This window comes from Dermacentor variabilis, unplaced genomic scaffold (assembly GCF_050947875.1).
Source record: "Dermacentor variabilis isolate Ectoservices unplaced genomic scaffold, ASM5094787v1 scaffold_14, whole genome shotgun sequence".
Lineage (NCBI taxonomy): Eukaryota > Metazoa > Arthropoda > Arachnida > Ixodida > Ixodidae > Dermacentor > Dermacentor variabilis.
The window spans coordinates 9,300,824-9,320,988 of NW_027460302.1; the positions used below are offsets into that span (position 1 = coordinate 9,300,824).

Genomic DNA, 20,165 nt, shown 5'->3' on the forward strand with positions numbered 1-20,165 from the left:
TTTGGCCGGATAGTAACACCCCCTTTTCATTTTGATGTTTTTGTGTTATATTTACTCATTTTTCCTCGCATTACACTTAATGGTTCGGGAAGGGGATACTTTATTTTCTTTTATTTCTTTTTCTATTTTTGCTGCACTTTATGAAATGTCAATTGACAGCTTGTAAAGCAGGGATGCCATAACTTGCAGGTATATTGCCGTGGAAACCTGCCTTGAGAATTGGCCGCCACCTTTGGAGGAAGTGGCCTTCTCTCTCCCACTTTTACCTACTGATGAAGCGCTTGAACCCATAGAAGTAAGTGACGTAGACAATGTACTGATTCTTTGATAGTGTTATTTTGGAACTTATCAGTTTGTCAGAAACAAATACTTAGGGTGCAAAAGCCGGACGGCTCAAGATTTTGATTTCTTTAGCATCCTGTCAAAGTGCATAGAAACGTGCTGTGCTCATATCGATGTAAGAATGGCCGACAGTAGAGAACAAGTACAGAAATTCGGCAACATTTCAAAAACGATAAACATATATCCATTCTAAATGTGTTGCAAAAGGCAAGTGTGTAAACAAAGTCACGTGAACAAAAGAAATATCACAAACGACCATCAATATTTAAAAGCTTAGAGTAAATGGGAGTGGCCATTCTAGCCATTTTTAACCTAACTAAATGTTCACCGTAACCGATTGGTGGCATTCGCATTAATGAAAATCTGCCTCTTGGGCTGGCTCGCTGAGTGGATCAATATCTGTCGGTGCTATGAATATATGGCAACGGCGTGAAGAGCCCGTGCACGGTGAGCTCTTGCAGGCACCGTTGCTGTGAGCCCGTGCTTGTCTGGAAACTGCGCGCTGACAATGTCGAAGTCTGTAGAAATATTACGAGAAGTAATAAACTTCAATGTCAACCCGCATAAGTACGAGCACATCTGTGTGCGGCGGGCAGTACAACACGCGGTATTCGGTCATTCCAGCGACTATAGGCGGCGCGACGGTAGGTCAAAATGGCTGCCGAGACGGTGATTAGGCGATTTCGCAAGCGTATGCATCTCGATCAGCACAGCACGTCAGGCCCTCTAGTTTCACTGCAAACTGTACTTTTTCTCTCGCTAAAGACACTCAAAGTGTGTAAATGAAGGCGACGCTACGTTCAACGCTACTCACATCATTTGCTGCGGCATCAAGACCATTAGAGACGATTTTTTCAAAGGGGAGCACCGAAGCGTCGCGGAAATATGAGACGTGGACAGGAAAGACGCTCACTTGCGACTAAGAATATGTTTAGCGACAAACCAACAGGAACGCCATTGCACATGCGCTGTCTCATCGAGAACTGTAAAAAATATTTGCTTTATAGAAAGTTCGTAATTTCGTAACGCTTGACAGAGTTGGGTACCTTAAATGCTTCTACGGCCGCAGTCTTTTGTGGATCTGGTCTGATGCCTTCTTTAGCTACCAGATGTCCTAGCACAAGTGTTTGTTGTTTCCCAAAACGGCATTTTTTTTTTCAATTCAGCACGGGACCCGCTTTCTCCAAGCAGTTCAAGACCAAGTCGAAACGTTTGTTTTTCTCGCTAAACGTTCGCCTGATGATCACAACGTCGTCTAAGTAGCACACGCAAACTTCCCGTCCATGAAACCTTTCGAACGTTGCGGGCGCGTTACACAACCCGAAAGGCATCGCGTTAATTTCAAATGATCCGTCGGGCGTTAGGAATGCTGTCTTTTCTCTGTCGTCCTTGTGTATAGGAATCTGCCAGCAACCTGACCGTAAATCAATTGAGGAAAAGTAAGATGCCGCGAAGAGACAGTTGATGGCGTCTTCAATTTGTGGGAGCGGATATACATCTTTCTTAGTAACGGCGTATAGGCGACGATAATCAACGCAGAACCGCCACGTACCGTCTTCTTTCTTCACCAAATCACGAGGGCTGCCCAAGGACTAGAATGATTCTCGTATGAAGCTTTGCATTGCATTTCTTAGGCCTGATCTCTGATTATCTTGCGTTCTGACGGAGACACACGATAGGGTTCTTGTCGGATTAGCTGGGCGGCTCCTGTGTTGATGAGGTGGCGATTTCTGCACGCAGGCATCGGTGGCGGGTAATCGTGCTGCGCAAAGTCGAATACCGAGGTGTGTTTCGTAAGCAGGGCCATCAACACTCGACGCTCGTGATCACTGAGTGATTTATCGATCATGGATAGTATCTTCGAGCTGCTGGGGCTCGAGTCACTGGTTGCTCCTCCATCGGGTAACTTTGTAAGTACTGCCAGCGATACGGGTGAGTCTTCCTAAAACGTGGCAATCTTTAGGCTTCGAAGTAGCACTGCCCCTTCAGTGGAACAGTTTAGCGCCCACAGACCCGCGCATCCATTGGTGACTGAGACCACGCAGTACGGAACTAACACGTTTTTCTTGAGGCATTTCCGATGTACAGGTTCCACTGCAGCATCGAACGAGATAGGAGTCGGAGATGAACAGGCGACGGCAACACGCATCGCGGATAAGGCGGGCACAACTGTGTCATTATACACGCACAACACACTCTCCGGGCAAGCTGCGCCTTCAAAGAGCACAGGCGAAACACTGGTGTCGACACTGAGTTCTCCCGTCCGGCAGTCAACATTGGCACGACGTAATTGCAAAAAGCCAATCCCTAGAATCACGTCATGCGCGGAGCGAGGAATAACAGTAAGCTCTGCATTAAAAGCTTTCCCACCCAAAGACACATCCACGTTACACACACCAACCGGATATAATGACCCACCATTGACTCCACGGAAACTTGTGCACTGGTCCCAGCGAAACATAACCTGGCGTCCAAGAAGGCCTTTAAGCCCCACACTCATAACCGAGACATTTGCTCCCGTGTCCAATAAAGCCATTGTAGAGACCCAATAAATCAGTACATGAAACTTATTCTTCAGCATGAAAATAGTTGGAGGCAATTGAGTCGGCAGCGCACATTTTCCAGCGACCTCACCCCTATCGGCCGCGCTGGCTAGTTTCCCGGCGGGGGCGACTCGAAACGGCACTGAGGCGATGGTGACGTGAATCGCGGCCGAGGGGATGGTGATCGGGAGGCTCGTAAGGCTGGTGGTGGCGTCAGAGTACGGTCGGAGGCAGGAGAGCGGTAGCGGTTGCGCGTTCTTTCTTCTCCAAACTAAGTGTTCTGGGCGATGCATTGGCCCTCTCGGAAGTGGCTTCCTGAAGTGGAGTCTTCTGGCCACTGAGTGCGCAGTGCACGACCGCTAGACTGCATAGTCGGCGCTGACGGTCCGTAGTTTGATGCTCGCCGTCGGCTACAGTACTTAGCTATATGGCCAGGCATGCCGCAGAAGTAACAAACTGGCAAAGGGCGAACTTCCGAAAGCGGATTGAAGTATTCTGCCGAAGACATCGGTTGATGGTAACGAGCCTCTTCCCTTTGAAAGTCGTAGGTAGCGGCAAGTCTTCGTGGACGAAAGTTGCGTGGGCGTAGATGAAAACGTTGAAGGGGCGAATCATTGCGTGGTGGTTCGGTCGTACCGTAATATGGTTCGTCTCTGGAGCCGTTAAGATCCGCGACGTACGCCGAGTGGTTCCAAGTAGCCGAAGGGGGTTCCCAAGGAGTGTCTCGGAAAACGGAGGAGCTGCAACGTGGCACCGCATAGCGTGCCTGTTCGTCATGCCGCTGGAACTCCTCGCGGACTATCTGGCGGATGGCGGACGAAAGGTCTGTGTGCGGAGGATTTGTGTCAACACGTGCTACAGTCGTTACATTGGCCAGACGTCCAAACTTTCGTGTAATTCGGCGATTCTTCAGCGCCTCGAACATACGGCAGTGCCGTATCAGTTATGATACAGTGTTCAAGTTCTCTTTACCAATGAGGAAATTGTAAACATCTTCCGCTATTCCTTTTACGACGTGCCCCACTTTATCTTCCTCTGTCATTTCCAGGTTGACGGTTCGGCAAAGCTTCAAAATTTCTTTGATATAGGTAGTGCAAGTCTCGCCGGGTACCTGAGCTCTCTGGGCTAGTGTGAATTCCGCACGTTTCCTTTTTGCGTACGAGTCACCGAAACACTTCTTGATCTCTTGAACGAAGCCTTTCCATGTAGTTAGCATATCCGCGTGGTTGTCATACGATACCAACGCCGTGCCGGCCAAGAAGAAAACAACGTTCCTAAGCTGACTGGCAGCGTTGTAGTTATTGCACTGGCTTACCCTTTCGTAATACGTTAGTCACTCATCCACATCGTCCTCTGCCTTCGCTGAGAACGTGCATGGCTCTCGGTAGTGCTGGAACTGGCTCGCCAAGGCACTGCTGGTGCGGGTATTTTGCTCTGTGGCCATGACTGAGCGCGACGGCGAAAGTCCGTCGAGGCGACGGCTTCGGTGTAGTTCTTGCGTTGATGGCTCCGTTGTAGGTCGTGGGAGTTACCCCGCACAGCTCCACCAAATGTTACACATGAGGTGTTTCACGCAGAATAACATGAATCTGGTTGATAGCCGCGTTTCCAACAGTCCCGAAGCAGCTTGGCCAACGTCGTTCTCTTCTTTTTTACACCTGGTTGTCTGCGCGGCAGCCGTGGTGCATGACAGAGCTCCTGACACACACACACACACACACACGCACACATATATATATATATATATATATATATATATATATATATATATATTGTTTGATTGTTGTATTCATATGGGAGGTTGTGGCCAAGTACTGCGCCAGGGTGGCCAATCCTGCTCTGGTGACGGAGTGCTTTACCGGTTCTGGTCACCGGGATCAGGCCGCACTCCAGGCCTGTTTACGCAATTTTGTCGACACGCGAATTTTTTAAAAATCCGGTGGAAAATTGCGCCGCACGGGGATTCGAACCACGGTCCTCTTGCACGCGAGGCGGATGTTCTACCTCTACGCCACCGCTGCACCGCTCACACGGTCCAACGTGTGAGGTGGGTGGGTGGGGCTACCCGCTTGCACCCTCTCTTCTTTAGAATAACCCCACCTATACATACTGCGGCGAGGAAAGCATATTGCGCCTTGAAGAAGTCCACTTGTCGAAACGTTGGCTCCTGCTTTCATCTTGTTCTCATTTTGCTCATCGTCTTGAATTTCGATCCTTCCTTGTGTTTTCCCTAGCTGTAGTGTACCCGATAGCAACAACGGCACGTGCAAGTGGCCTGGCAAACGTGATTCCAAAAACGTTCGGGGAGAGAGTGACAGAGGAGGTGGCACAGAAACTTCAGCCGAATGCGAGGAAAGTAAATTCCTTACCCATCAGATGCACTGACGGAGCACGAGCGTGAATCTGGCCTGCCTCGAGCATTTCCCTTTCGGGTGTGCCTTTGGATCTGCTTTTAATCTCGGTTTTATCGAAAAGGGGCTTACAGCCACAATCCCTGCAGTGAGCAGGAAGGTGCGCGGAGTTGCTCAGGGCCTTTAAAATTCTCTTAGCCTGTCATTTGGACAGCGCCCGCGTCTGCCAATGTAAAGAATCCCACAGTCGACTGGTATCTTATATATTATTTCGGTAGCACAGGAGGCGAGCGGTTTCGTGTGTTTCTTTCCACAGGTCTTCTGTTTGTGCCCGTTTTGCAAAGGCGCACAACCGAGAAAGCTTGAGGGGAGCTGTGAAGTCGAGGTCAACGTCATGTTTCTTCCCGATTCTTTTTAGGTTGCGTGAAATCGCTTTGTCTCTAAAAATATCATTAGTTGCAAGTGAGCATCCTTCCTCTGGACGTTTCTTTGGCAACGCTTCTGCACTCCCCTTTGTAAAAATCATGTCTAAGCATCTAGCCCAACAACTTACTACTCTATTAGGGAAACAGAGGTCAGCGTCGAATCGCTGTGCCTGCATACAAGTGCAATCAAGGGCCTCTCCCTGCAATATCCAATTACACCTGTCCTGCGTCAACCGATTCCATCGAGGGCCGGCGAGTTTCCTAATTTTATCGTACCACCTGATCTTCTGCCGTGGTCGACTGCCCTTGCCTTCTCTTGGCACCCATTCTGTAACGCTAATCGTCCACCGGTTATCTAACCTGCGTGTTACTTGACCTGTCCCACTCCATTTTTTTCTTTCAATGTCAATTAGAATATCGGATATAGCCGTTCGCTCTCTGATCCAAACCGCGCTGTTTCTGGCTCTTCACCTTATGCCTAGCATTCTTCGCAAGTTAAGGACCGCGCAAAGAGCGGTGGAACGACGAGTTCCATCGCTCGTTGCGCGGTCCTTAACTTGTTCTGGAGCTTCTTTGTCAGTCTCCAAGTTTCTGCGCTATATGCCAGCACCGGTAAAATGCACAGATTTTACACCTTACTTTTCATTGATAATGGTACGCTTCCATTCCGGAGCTGGCAATATCTGCGTATGCGCTGTAACCCATTTTTTTCTATGGATTTCCTTCTCATGGTCATATCATGCATAACATAATCATCGTTATAAGTAGTCTTACAGGAGATTGCAGCGGCGATTCACCTTAAGATGCAGTGAATTGCTTTCAGATTATGCAGAGCTGCGAAACTGTTTACAGTCACGTCATGTTAAACAATTCATTCGCTTAAGCTCATATACACCAGTTTAAATAAGAACAAGCTTGAAGAAAATAGCAATATACACAAAAATTCACTCACCAATCTTAAAGGGCCCCTGAAACGGTTCGGACAAATTTTGTAGACGCGTAGGGTACAGCTTAAGTAGAACATTCGCACCACAATTTAAGTGAAGCGTTACGTATTAATGGAGCTACAAGCGATTAGAAGCTACCCTCCTCGCTAGCCATGCTTTTCCTCCTCAACTCGTTCGCCGAGCGAGTGGGGCTAAGCTCCGCCTTCACTGGTTCAGCGTCACGATGCGACGTCACATCGTCCACTTCCGGTTGTTTTGGAGCCCGCCCCCGCCCGCGCGAGACCGCTCCGCTAGCCGCTTGGCCGTCGACCCCAAGCGAGAGCTATCGAAGCAGCGTGCGTTGCGAGCATTCTGTCGTAGCGCCGAACGTGTCTTGTATTCCGGTAACCACAGGCAAGCTGGTCATTTCGGCAAATGACTGTAGGCATAAACTCAAGCTGATGAAGGAACTTTAGCGTAGACATACGTGAGCGGCCTGATCGGTCAGCACGGTCCATACACTTGTTGGTGCAGCGTTTAACCAGCCAAACAAAGCGCTAATATTGCTCTAACCAAGTGTAAAACATTTTAAACATTTATAAAAACAACGTGTTCATGATTACACTCCTGCGAAAAATACACACCAGCAGCAAAGAAGAATACACTTCGTTGCTGCTACTGTGTATGGTTGAGCTCTGTGCCACCAGGTGGCTGCACCATGCAGAGCATTCGCATTTGCCCTTCTGCTCATCTCATGGCTCATCCCGTTACGGCAAAGTCAAGCGGCCAGACTCTGTCCCCTTGCGCTTGCGTTTTCCCTAATACCGGACTCGGGAAACGCTATTGCGTTAGTAATCTTCCGGTGTAAAGTGACGGCCACAAACGCGCAAATCCTGGCGCGGATCGGATAGCGGCAGTCCGATGCGCAGCAGCCAGTTCGCTCGTACGCTGCCTTGCAGAGGGACACGATGTCGCAGCTTGACATATTGCCAGTCGCTACGTTTGCAGTCCACAAGGCAACAAAGTCGAATCATAGTGCTCGCGAAAAGACTGAGACCGGCTCTGACCGCGGAGCTCTCTTCAAAATGGAGTACGTTGTAACACAAGCAGACGACACATGCTGTGTGCCGGAAGTGCTTAAGTGTACTGAAAAATTATTCTTGTGCATTCTCTTTATGTTACTTTCTTTTCATAAAAACAAATTAACTAACATTCCAACTATTACGAAGATCATTTGTTTACCATAAAGTTGGAAAAATTATCGATCACGCGCCCTTGTCAGCCAATCGGATAGCTCGCCCCACTGACGTCGTATGGGTGATTTCGGTCATATGGGTAGGGGCGGCTTAAAATTCCGCCGAGCAGTGCGCTGCGATCGGCAGCGATGTGCATATTTAAAACCTTATAATAAATTACACGCTTTACACGGAGAACTTAGATGTGTCAATTAATGAGCAGAAGGACCTACTCTAACGACTCAATACGTTTGTAGAAAAACGTCAAAAGCGTTTCAGGGTCCCTTTAAGCCAGTGGTAGATATTATCAGTGAATATTGTAAGACAGCATATCTTCAAATATCATTCCTAAATACTAAATAGTGTGCGAAAGGGTGATTGGAGAACAGAAAGCTGTGGTAAGTACTTATAGTTTGCTAACTGGAAACGAAGTAAAAGTTGTCATGAGGGCAGCCGAAATAGACGAGCGTTGTTTTGGACGTACGTATGATGTTTTCTACAAACCAACCAAGAAAGTGGTACATTGCTGATTGGAATTTCCTAGTAGTCTCAATAATGGTAGAATAAGATAATGCAAGTGTCGTGTCATCCTCATATAAAGAGAGTTCAGATTTTATCGGCGGCTTTGAAACGTCGTCAACGTAAATGTCGAATAAAAGAGGACCCCATGTTGATCCCTACAGCACTTAGGAGTTTATCATGATTGGTAGACTAAATCTTTTATAAAGCCCATACCCAGCTACTGAAGTAGTAATGCCTGGGGTTCGGTTGTTTCAAATGTTTTCTAATCAAGAAACAAGGCAAGGATGGCATTATTTTTATCCAGTTCGAGACAGATGAAGTCGTCAGCTTGTTCTGAAAGGTGAGCTGGGCTTAAGCGCTTCCAGAAACCTGATGCTGTAGTTGTCAAGTCAAATTGGTCACAAAATGCGATCAAGTTCAATGGGCTACCTTTTTTGCAACGCAGATAATGGAGCACACAATCGCAATAGATCTTTAATTGCCATAATCTCTTTTCGATGCTTTTTTCATGTAGTGGTTTCTGTACACTTCATTAAGGTTTTCATGAATTCGGCCCGATTTATTGTTTAATTTATAATATGCAGGGTGTTACAACTGTCATGCAGCAATATTTTTAAAGAGAGCAATTGCGTTACTCGAAGAAAACCTAGTGCATATTGCTTCCAGTACAGAGGAATGGCCGCCAGTAATATATTGTTTTCTGAGATTTAAATAGGTAATTGTAGTTACTACCCGCCGTGGTTGCTCAGTGGCTATGGTGTTGGGCTGCTGAGCACGAGGTCGCGGGATCGAATCCCGGTCACGGCGGCCACATTTCGATGGAGGCGAAATGCGAAAACACCCGTGTACTTAGATTTAGGTGCACGTTAAAGATCCCCAGGTGGTCGAAATTTCCTGAGCCCTCCACTACGGCATGCCTCATAATCAGAAAGTGGCTTTGGCACGTAAAACCCCATAATTTTAATTGTAGTTACTATCCAACTCGAGAAGTACTGTTCTAATTATCAAATTGTCAATGGGGCATTTGTAGGCAACCCCAAATGACGCATAAGTGCAGTATTTTCAGCGACGTACTAATAGGCGGGCTTATTTTTTCGGATTGCTGAAGCCAACGAAATATGAGAAATACCGCGTGACTGCGCGTCCAGCCGCGTAATAAAGCAGCCTCCTTATATAAGCTAATTGAAGGCAACTGCTTTCTCTACCTCAAACCAAAAGAGAACGCATCACTTTGATAACTGTACAGAAAGCGCACCAAAAGCAGGTTTCGCGGCACCGCGGTATTGCTTCTTGTCTACGTCGCGATTATCCGTCTGTCAAGGCTGGCTGGTCACAGATAAGAGAAGCCCCTCAAAAACGCGACAGAAGCGCCGTTCTGCCCGCGGACGAAACGCGAAAAGCAATGGGATCGGCGTGGAATCCTTCAATGTACCGGCTCTGCTCGCACAGCAGGGAAAGAGTGCTGGCGCAGCTATAATTCGCGCCATAAACTTGCTTCGCACCAAAGACAAATTAAAATGATGGTTTTATTTTTTATGACAGTGTATGCGTGCTGCAAGAACAGACTCGTGTAAAAAAATAAAATCGAAATAAATAGACCGGCAAGCGACCCACGAGTAGAGAAAAGACTAAACCCATGCGTTCAAGAAAGGAAGCGAACCACTTTCGCATCTGCCAAATTAGGAATCTGGACATCAGCACAAAACAAAAAAAAAGTATCAGATTTCAGTGTGACCCTACTTTCTGTGCATTTGTAAGCGCTGTTTAACACCAGCTACCGCTTAGGGGACACGTCCGAATAGGTCCCCTTCTGCAGTTCCGCAGTACTGAGTCCGCTTTATCACACTTGAGTGGCTTTGACTGATGACCGATGCTGGACTGCTGCTGCAGACATCCGTTATCGTTGCCTTGAGCTCATCTGACGTCGTCGTCCCGATCATGTAAACAGGCTCTATCACATAAACCGAAAGGATTGAGTGGAGACAGGATAGGCGACCTAGCCGGCCAATGCGTTGCGCGTGAAAAGGTGCATCTAACGAGTTTCGTGATCAGCTGCTGCCGTGTGCTGTGTGTGTAAGGCGTGACAGCGAGACGTCGCTGGAGAAACTTCCTTCCAGGAATAACTCCACGTAACGCTGTTCAGTCTTTCTGTGAGCGAAGTTGGGACCAATTATAGCACTGACGTAAATTCCGCACCACACATTCAATGACAAATGCTCCTATCGCCGAGGGCCCTTTACACAATTTGGATTGGACCCACACCAATAGTGCGCATTATGCAAATCTAACGGGGGGTTCTGTAAAAATTGACATCTTTCCTCATGATGTTGCTGAAACTCGATGACTCATCGGCTTTTGTGGGGACCAAATTCGAGAAATCTAGACGATTTTGCAGGTCCGTCTTCCAGGCACTGGTGGAAGTTAAGGTGCTACGGGGAAAAGAGGGAGTTATCTACTCATCACCATCAGCAGCAGCCTGTTTTATGTCCACGGCAGGACGAAGGCGTCTCCCTACGATCTCCAAGTACCCCTGTCCTGCGCCAACCGATTCCAACTAGCGCACGCCAATTTCCTAATTTCATCGCACCACCTAATATTCTGGTGTCCTTGACTGCGTTTCCCTTCTCCTGGTACAGGGTCGGCCACTCTTAGAATGCCGCTCCGGGCTGACGGCGCTCCGCGGGGCGCCTCTGTCGTGCGCCGGAGAAACTATTGCGCAGGTGCAGTGAGAGCCGCAGGCGGGGCTTCGCGCGTCGTCTGCTACAGTGCGCCCTGTATTGCGGTGAAGCAGGCTTCAAATTTGCACTGCCTCCGCAGAACGCCGATCGGAGAAACGTTTCTGAATAAACAAAAGACTGCTGAGAAGCCTATCAGCTGCTTTTTTCCTGTTGCAGCAACCGTAGCAAAGTTTCCTGCGTGCCTGGTAAAGTTGAAACACTCAAATAAGCATACCGGGGAGAAAATGCGCGCCGCGTAATATTCGAAGCTTTATACTACGGCTGCAGCACTACGATCCGCCAATATATTTAATTTTTGGCGTCTTGCTGATTAGCTGGTAGTAAGCGTTAGCAGACGACTACTGTTTTCTGCTGAAATCTCGGCGCAAGGAAAATTAATCGGAGTGGAATAGTAATAGTGGAGGTGGAGCTACATTTTCAGTCTCCTATTTTACCTTCCCACAGATAGAGGTAGACGGCCAGGTAGACTCATCAGCGTTTGAAAACAATCCCTAAGGTTTACCAGGACCTCAGTCCTCAGATTTGCATGGCTTTAAGTAGTTGCTGAGAGGATACTTATTAAGGCGATAGCGTTTAATTGTTCCTACTAGCGTCTGTCCGTTACATTTTAGGTCACGTGACCTTAATATCACGTGACATCACGGTGCAGCGTGTCGTGATGTCACATGATCCGTCTGCCACGCTTGCGTCAGCTGCTCTTCTCATCTGTCACGAAATGTATTCAAGCGCGGCAAATTAAACTCAGTGTAATGAGTCGCAAAGGGCTTTCGCCTTCCGGCAGTTAATAAACATTTAAATGCCTCCAATGAATTTTACAGTTCACCGGTGGCCGTAGCAAAATAAGCCGTACTGTGTTCCCGCTAAGTTCCAAGTATGTGGCTGGCGTATTGAAGCAGGACATCTTGAATCAGGTATGTGGACAATTTAGTCACCCGCCTTTCAATCTGCCTCTATCACTTCCATCAGGGCTTTTGGATGAGCGCTAAAAGCATAATCTTTCCTTCGGTTTACCGTGACACTCCAACTTCCCGGTTGCGAAATTTCTATAACGAAGGTTATCTAAAGACGTAAACCGTCAAGTCACCGAACTTTCTGCCGCCGAGTGCAACTGCTTTCGCGAGTCATTCGGCGATTAAGACTACAAGAACGTTGCCGTATCACCACTGCGGCCCAAAATGCGATTCCCGCCTGTATAGACCGAGAGCGCAGGCGCGTCTGGTCGCTTCAATGTTTTCTGCTTGTGGGCCGCAATAAACCGAAATGTCGAGGGTGCCGGAGGACGAAAGGCGGCTAATTGTGGACTTAAGTCTCAGGTGCTATTCGCAGAAACGAATTGCAGCAGAAACCAATCGTGCAATTCACACAGTGAATAGAATAATTAATGCATACCGGAATGAAGGCAGGCTTCAGGATGCCCCTAGGCAGCCTCGTCACAGAGTGACAACAGATCAAGATAGACAGCTAGTAGCTGCTGTGGTGGATAACCCAAAGACGTCTGTACGACAGCTGCAAGTGGAGCTGGGTTTGAAAAATATTTCTGCCACTACAATCAAGCGCCGCCTTCACGACGCTGGCCTTAAGAGCACAACTGCCGCACAGAAGCCGCTGCTGCGTGCTCAAAACAAGGCGAAACGCCTGCAGGTTGCCCAAGACCAGGCGGATTGGTCGGTTGAGAACTGGAAGAGCGTCGTCTTCTCAGACGAGTCTACTTTTTCTACTAGATGGGACCAAGGAGCTCGAGTCTGGCGCCCGATCAACACGAGGTATGTGGCTTTGTTTCTAAACCTTTCTTACAAATTAATGGGTGGAGACTTTGAAAAACGTTTTAGGAGGATTATTGAGCTTGCAATTTAGCGTTCTGATGAATGTGTATACTTTGCGTAATATAGTTTTCAATTGCGCCGCAGCTCATTTCTTGTAACCGCATCAGGCAAATACTGATCGATGTGTGCGGCTTAGGTGTATATGTATAAAGTTAGTAAAAACAAGCTTGAATTCATAACTTAAAGCTTGAATACAGTTGCGCGCAACCCGTTCCGATTTTGACCACTGTCTTATCAACAAGCGTTGATTGCGGGCAGCGTAAAAATATTTGTGTTGTGCATTGTGCACTGCTTGGAGGGCAATGCTTTTCCGTGCACAAGGTGCTCACGCTAAACTACCGGTCAAAAATGCATATGTGCAGGTTAAAGCGTGTAGGCAGCATTCAGAATTGACATTTGCCAAGTTTCCTAATGACACTTTCAATAAAATAACTGTTTAAATGCACGTCAATTCTCAATGTTTTTTTCATTGTTTCTCAGCCACATGTCAGCGCAGCCGATTGACGCAAAGACGGTGTCGCTAAAAAAGCAGCCAAGCCCTTATTTTTTTCAGTTGCTTGTGGTAATTGTGTTCGCTGGTAGGAATACAAGATCCGTTTGCAGACTGAACAAAATTAATACATAGTATGCCTTCAGAAGCATCCCTTCCTTGGAAATCGCTTCGGATGGCTGGTGTATATATTTCCTTACCAAATGTATGCATATAACAAATTTGTATGCTATAACATGAAACAAGTGCGTTGTAGGAAAAGACAATTACTTCTTCTACGACACTAGAACACAGTGTTTTCTTCATGGCAAGAAAGCAAACAAAAATATGGTACCTGCACTCCATCGTTCTTGCAGGTATATGCCGGAATTCATAAAACGAGTTGCCGCAAGTGGAAGGAGTTCTGTGACTGTATGGGGCGCCGTGACGAAGGATGACCTTGGACCTCTAGTCCGAATACCCGGACGATTCACATCGAAGGGCCACTGCTCTATGCTGGATGACGTGGCTTTGCCATTTCTGTTAGACGGCCCGTTCCCTGACATGGACTTCGTTCTTCAACACGACCACTCCCCAGTGCACACATCCAAGGAGGCTGCCTCGTCTTTGCAGAACCGGGGAATTGCCGTGATGGATTGGCCTCCACAATCACCAGACCTCAACCTCATCGAGAACTTGTGGGGGAACATTAAAGTTGCGTTGTTGGGTCAAAACCTGCATGGTTCGTCGGCAGACCGATTGTGGAGAGCAGTCCAAGGGCATTGGGAAACATTAAGGGCCAATGTTGACATCTGCACGTCGCTCTACAACTCTCTTCCTGGCCGGATGAGAGCTGTCGTAGATGCCGGCGGTGATGTTACGCGCTGCTAGGCCGTGAAGGGTACGATTTAGCGTCGCGCTTCCGTCGAGACGGGTTGCAAGGTTGCGCGCCTCGCTTGACCGTCGGTTCGAGACTGCCTTATTTATGTTGCTCTTTTTTTGCTATTCCTTTTTCTTAGGTAACAAGAGAACTGTATTCGGGAACTTGTTTCTTTTTCATGTTCTGAATAAGCTTCTTATGTTGTTGCTTTTTGCGCATATCTGCGAAGTAAAGCATACTGGTATTTACTTTTGCCTCTTTTTGTTTTTGTAATTGCGCGAGTACCTTGCTACAGTGTTCATATTAGACTCACACAATATCTCCGCAGTTTTTTATGCCTATTCAGCGTCGATATTCAGTCCCCCGAGATCACACAAGATGAGAGCATTCGTTTAACAATGGTGAATATTAGTTGCCCATTCAATAGAATAGACGTTTTAAAATGTTCCGGAAGGGTCGTTGTTGAGTAGAGTCGAAGACTCGTTGCAGAGTAGTCGTAGCTGCAGTACTACACATATCTTCTTCACCGCAGTGAGCATTCTCTGACACAGAAATCTACAGGTCTTTCGTCCTCCGGCACCCTCGGCATTTCGGTTTAGTGCGGCCCACAAGCAGAAAACATCGAAGCGACCAGACGCGCCTGCGCTCTCGGTCTAGACATGCAGGAATCACATTTTGGGCCGCAGTGGTGATACGGCAACGTTCTTGTAGTCGCAATCGCCGAATGACTCGCGAAACCAGTTGCACTCGGCGGCAGAAAGTTGGGTGACTTGACGGTTTACGTCTTTAGATAACCTTCGTCACAGAAATTTCGCAACCGCGAAGTTGGAGTGTCACGGTAAACCGAAGGAAAGGTTATGCTTTTAGCGCTCATCCGAAAGCCCTGATAGAAATGTCAGAGCAAGATTGAAAGGCGGCTCACTTAAGTTGTCCACATACCCGATTCAAGATGTCCTGCTTCAATACGCCAGCCACATACTTGTAACTTAGCGGGAATACAGTGCGGCATATTTTCCTACCGCCACCTGCGAACTGTAAAATTCGTTGGAGGCACATAGATGTTTATTAACTGCGGGAATGCGAAAGCCGTTTGCGACTGATTCCACTGAGTTGAATTTGCCGCGCTTGAATTCCTTTCGTGACAGATGAGAAGAACAGCTGGCGCAAGCGAGGCAGAGGGATCATGTGACGTCACGACGCGCTGCACCGTGATGTCGTGTGATATTAAGGTCACGTGACCAAAATGTAACGGACGGACGCTAGTAGGAACAATTAAACGATATCGCCTTAATAAATATCCTCTCAGCAACTACTTAAAGCCATGCAAAGCTGAGGAGTGAGGTCCTGGTAAACCTTAGGGATTGTTTTCAAACGCTGATGAGTCTACCTGGCCGTCTACCTCTATCTGTGGGAAGGTAAAATAGGAGGCTAAAAATGTAGCTCCACCTCCACTATTACTATTCCGCTCCGAATAATTTTCGTTGCGCCGAGATTTTAGCAGACAACAGCAGTCATCTGCTAACACTTATTACTAGCTAGTCAGCAAGACGCCAAAAATCAAAAATATTGGCGGATCGTAGTGCTGCAGCAGTAGTATAAAGCTTCGAATATTACGCGGCGCGCATTTTCTGCCCGGTATGCTTATTTGTGTGTTTCAACTTCACCGGGCACGCAGGAGACTTTGCTATGGTTGCTTCAACGAGATAAAATCAGCTGATAGGCTTCTCAGCAGTCTTGTGTATTCAGAAACGTTTCTCCGATCGGCGTTCTGCGGAGGCAGTGCAAATTTGAAGCCCGCTTCACCGCAATACAGGGCTCACTGTAACAGACGCCGCGCGAAGCCCCGCCTGCGGCTCTCACGGCACCTGCGCAATAGTTTCTCCGGCGCCCGACAGAGGCGCCCCGCGGAGCGCCGGCAGCCCGGAGCGGCATTCTAAGAATGGACGACCCTGTACCTATTTCTAATGGTTCAATGGTTACCTAACCGGTGCATTACATGACCTGACCAGCTCTATTTCTTTCTCTTGATGTCAATTGTATTAGCGTCTATACCCGTTTGCTCTCTGATCCAAACCGCTGTCTTTCTGTCTCAACGTAATGCATAGTTATGGTTATCTATATCACCAGGCAATGGACAACTCTTCGGTGTATTGGTAGTTGGCCTGCAGAACTGCATTCCCGCGCCAGATGAGAGTGATTACTTCAGCACAATTTCTTGCCGGGCTAGTTGGTGCGAATCCATAATTACTAAAACAACAGACACAAGAGATACTGCAGGACAAGGCGCTGCTCTTAACTGACATTTTTTTGCGTCACTCCTTCATGGAGAGCAGAATCTAGAAGAACATGCGCAGTGAGTACCATGTGCACGAACCACCAACATCCGTTCACCAGAGCGCACTCATGTGACAGAATCTAAAGATCCACATGCAGCGCTGTAAAAAATTAAAGAAGGCACCAATATTCTTAGCTAATTTTTCTTTGATACTAAGTAGAGCTGCTTCTGTAGATTTCTTTTTTGCGCAAGCCGAATTGTTGCTCGACAATCAATGCATGTTCATCAAGAAACTTGGTTAGTCTAGTTTTTGTTATGTGCTCTAAAACCTTTGAGAATAAGGGTAACACCGACATCGGTCGATAATTGTTAAGAATATCGATAGAACCACCTTTGTGCAGGACCGCAACCCTAGCTGTTTTCATATTAACTGGAAAAGTGCCTGTTTATAATGTTTTGTTACAAATATGTTGCAAAGGTGCTGAGAAAAGGTTACCAACGAAAATAATTGGAGTAGCTTTAATGTCATCATTACCGGCAGGAGTATTTTTAGTTTGCTTCTTAAGAAATGTGTTTATCTCTAATTCACTGCAAGGAGACAAATATAGAATTCATAGTTGATTTATTTTTATTTTATTTTACAATACTGCTGCTCTCAGCCGAGAGCCTAGCAGACGTGCACGAACCCTTTCTTTTCCGTACATAAATACACGTGCGAGCTACACAAAGAATAAAAAAGCAACGATATTCAACAAAATACAAAAGATACGGTAGATAAGGTATACAATATAACACTAAACAAAGCAGAATAAGATGAACAACAACCGGTGCACATCATAGAGAAAGCAAAAGCGTGAAATATTTGGAAACAAACACGTGTATACAATTTTTTAAGAACAGTCAGTTTAACATAAAGAGAACAGGGAACACACATTTAGAAGTCATTAATAATCTCTTGTAATGAGCTCCAGGTGAGAAACGAACAGGGATAAAGAGTTTGTCGTTGTTAATGACGAGTTAAGTTCATTCCATTCTCTGATTACCCGAGGAACGCAAGAAGATTATATATATATATATATATATATATATATATATATATATATATATATATATATATATGCATCTAGTTGAGTGCTGGAATATGAATATGCGCCTAAAGATAAAAAGTGGGAATTCAATTTATCTGATAAAGTTCTTTACTGTATTCGACACCAGCAGTAATTAGTGTACCAAGGAGGCAGTTCTGGTTTTGACCATTAAGCAATCGTACTGTGTTCCAAAGTTATTTGGGGTCATCAGAAACCGCCAATAAACCTATTCTGATATTCACATCGAGCTTTCTTGAGATCAGAGTTTAACTTGTTTCGAATTTCCTTATGTTCAATTAGAAGAGATGTATCGTTCAGATTAATAAATTGACGGTACATGATATCACGGGCTTTTATTCTCTGAAATAACTATTTTGTTACCCATTGTTTTCTATATTTTTATGTGCTTTTTTGCATAATGCAAAGGAAAAGCTTCTTCATAGCAACCTTTAACTTTTTCTAGAAAGAAGTTGTACGAAATGCTTGAGTTTTCTTCTACATAAACAGCCGACCAGTTGACACACTCGATCATCGAGTGAAAAGCAGAGACTCATTTGATTAAAACTAAGATAAGGAGCTGGGGAAATGCAAACGGGGGGTACTTAGTTTTTAAACAGGAAAGACGCAGAATACAGGAAAGTGGTCACTCAGATCGACTGAAACAATGCCTAGAATAAGATCCCTTTTATCATGACTAATTACACACAGATCAATCAGAATTTCACTAATCCCCTTATTTTCGTCGACGAACGTATAACATATATACAAGATAATGAATCAGTTATGTCTAAAAATTGTTCAGATTGTGAAGTGTCTGTCAGTAAGTCAATGTTAAAATGGCCAACCAGTACAATAGGTTTCAATAGATTAAGCGCCAAAAATGACAGCACACAAGAAGAAATACAGACAGGACAAGGCGCTTCATGTCTGTATTTCGGAAAGGAGGATGAACGGGTATGTGAAGCGAGGCTTCATGATACGACAATCATGTATAAAAGTAAAGATTCTGTTGTGCGTGAATTGTTGGAGGCCAACGAGATTAAGAAAAGAGGGGACAACTGTGTCAGTACCCAGTCTGAATATATACTCGAATGAAGGCATGTTTTTAGATAAGTGTTATATTTAGATTAAGCGTGATTCCCTTTATCTTCAGTGTTCTCGCACGTGCGCTTACACATATTCAGTGTCCCTCTTTTTTCGTTCTCTCCTTATGGCTATATAATCAGCCACCTGTCATTTCAATAAACAGTTGCAAGTAGCGCCTTGTCCTGTCTGTATTTCTTCTTGTGTGCTGTCATTTTTGGCGCTTAATCTATTGAAAGCTATGCACCAACTAGCCCCACAGCGTGTTTTACTGCAGTACAATAGGAAGCACTGCAGAGGACACATATTCAAGAACGGACGTGATATATTCAGGGAATGCTCTAGCTTCACCAGAAGGTTGGCCATAAATTGAAGCAATGACTGTTCCAGCACCCTTAACTACGATTGATTCATAATGCGCGGTAATACCAGAAAACTCCGACAAGACATCATAGGCAATGTTATCCTTAATATACAATGAAAGTTCCTCCACCTCTACGACCTGATCTATAAACACCCTCAGACCTATGGCCTGATAAGTGTGCATCTTGAAGATTCTGAAACCATGTTTGCGTAAATGCTATGAAGTTAAAATTGTAAGGAAGGGATTCAAGAAAATTCCCGTTTCACGTTGCCTGTTTCTCGAGTTTCTTGTATTGGCTTGGAAAACTGACATGTTATCGCTTTTTATGCGCAGGGTATGTACTAGGGATTTAAAAGAAGAAACATCGCTATACATAGCTTTAGTGAAGCCAGCCATCGAAAGCAGCAATCGTAACAAGGAAAATTATAAGCGGTGCAATCTTGTGGCCGCTCAACGAACCTTATCAACGTCAGCTTCGCAAATGACGTTCACTGTTGGCTGGCCAGATGCCTTGCGTTGAAAAGCTTTCCATCCTTTTGCCATGCGAATTGGTATTGCATTTCCCGAGCCTTTGCGTCTGGCATCTACAGAAGTTTCTTATTCTGCGGTGCCAAATTGTGTCTGAAATGTATCGCCAATTGAGCACCAGTAAGCTCGTTTGTCTTTGCCATCCATTCATCGAGCGTGACACGTGATGTGAAATGAACTAATATTACCGAGGTTTTGCCAGTCTTGGCAGGCACTCTGTGTAAGGCCTCAAAGTCGGTACGGGCCAACTCACGAACGTTAAGTTTATTTGCCAGTTTATTCACCCTAGCGAGCAGATTCTCGTTTTCAACATCTCGCAGTCCCTGAATTTCTAGATTCTGTCTTCTACTGTACTATTAGAGGTTGGTGACCTGTTCTTTTTTGATTCAGTCACTTCCTAACGGTTGTCAGAGGATTCCACCATATCGATGCTTTTCCCAGGGCTTGTGATTTCTGCAGATTGTTTTTCATTTCTGCAAGTACCATGTCGTACTGTTCAAACAGATGCTCAATTAAGTGTTCCATTGTGTCCACCGTTTGCTTAATTGAAAAAAGGGCATCCACCCTACTCTG

The 20,165-nt window shown here is 46.0% G+C and overlaps 1 protein-coding gene across 1 annotated transcript in view; it reads left to right on the top strand.

Annotated features, from left to right (window-relative positions):
• Positions 1 to 205: 205 nt before the first annotated feature.
• LOC142567777 (uncharacterized) overlaps positions 206 to 20,165 on the top strand; it is a 243,824-nt gene continuing 223,864 nt past the window's right edge. The window contains exon 1 of the mRNA XM_075677938.1: positions 206 to 295. The gene's annotated coding sequence lies outside the window, so the exon portion shown is untranslated. The remainder of the gene's footprint in view (positions 296 to 20,165) is intronic.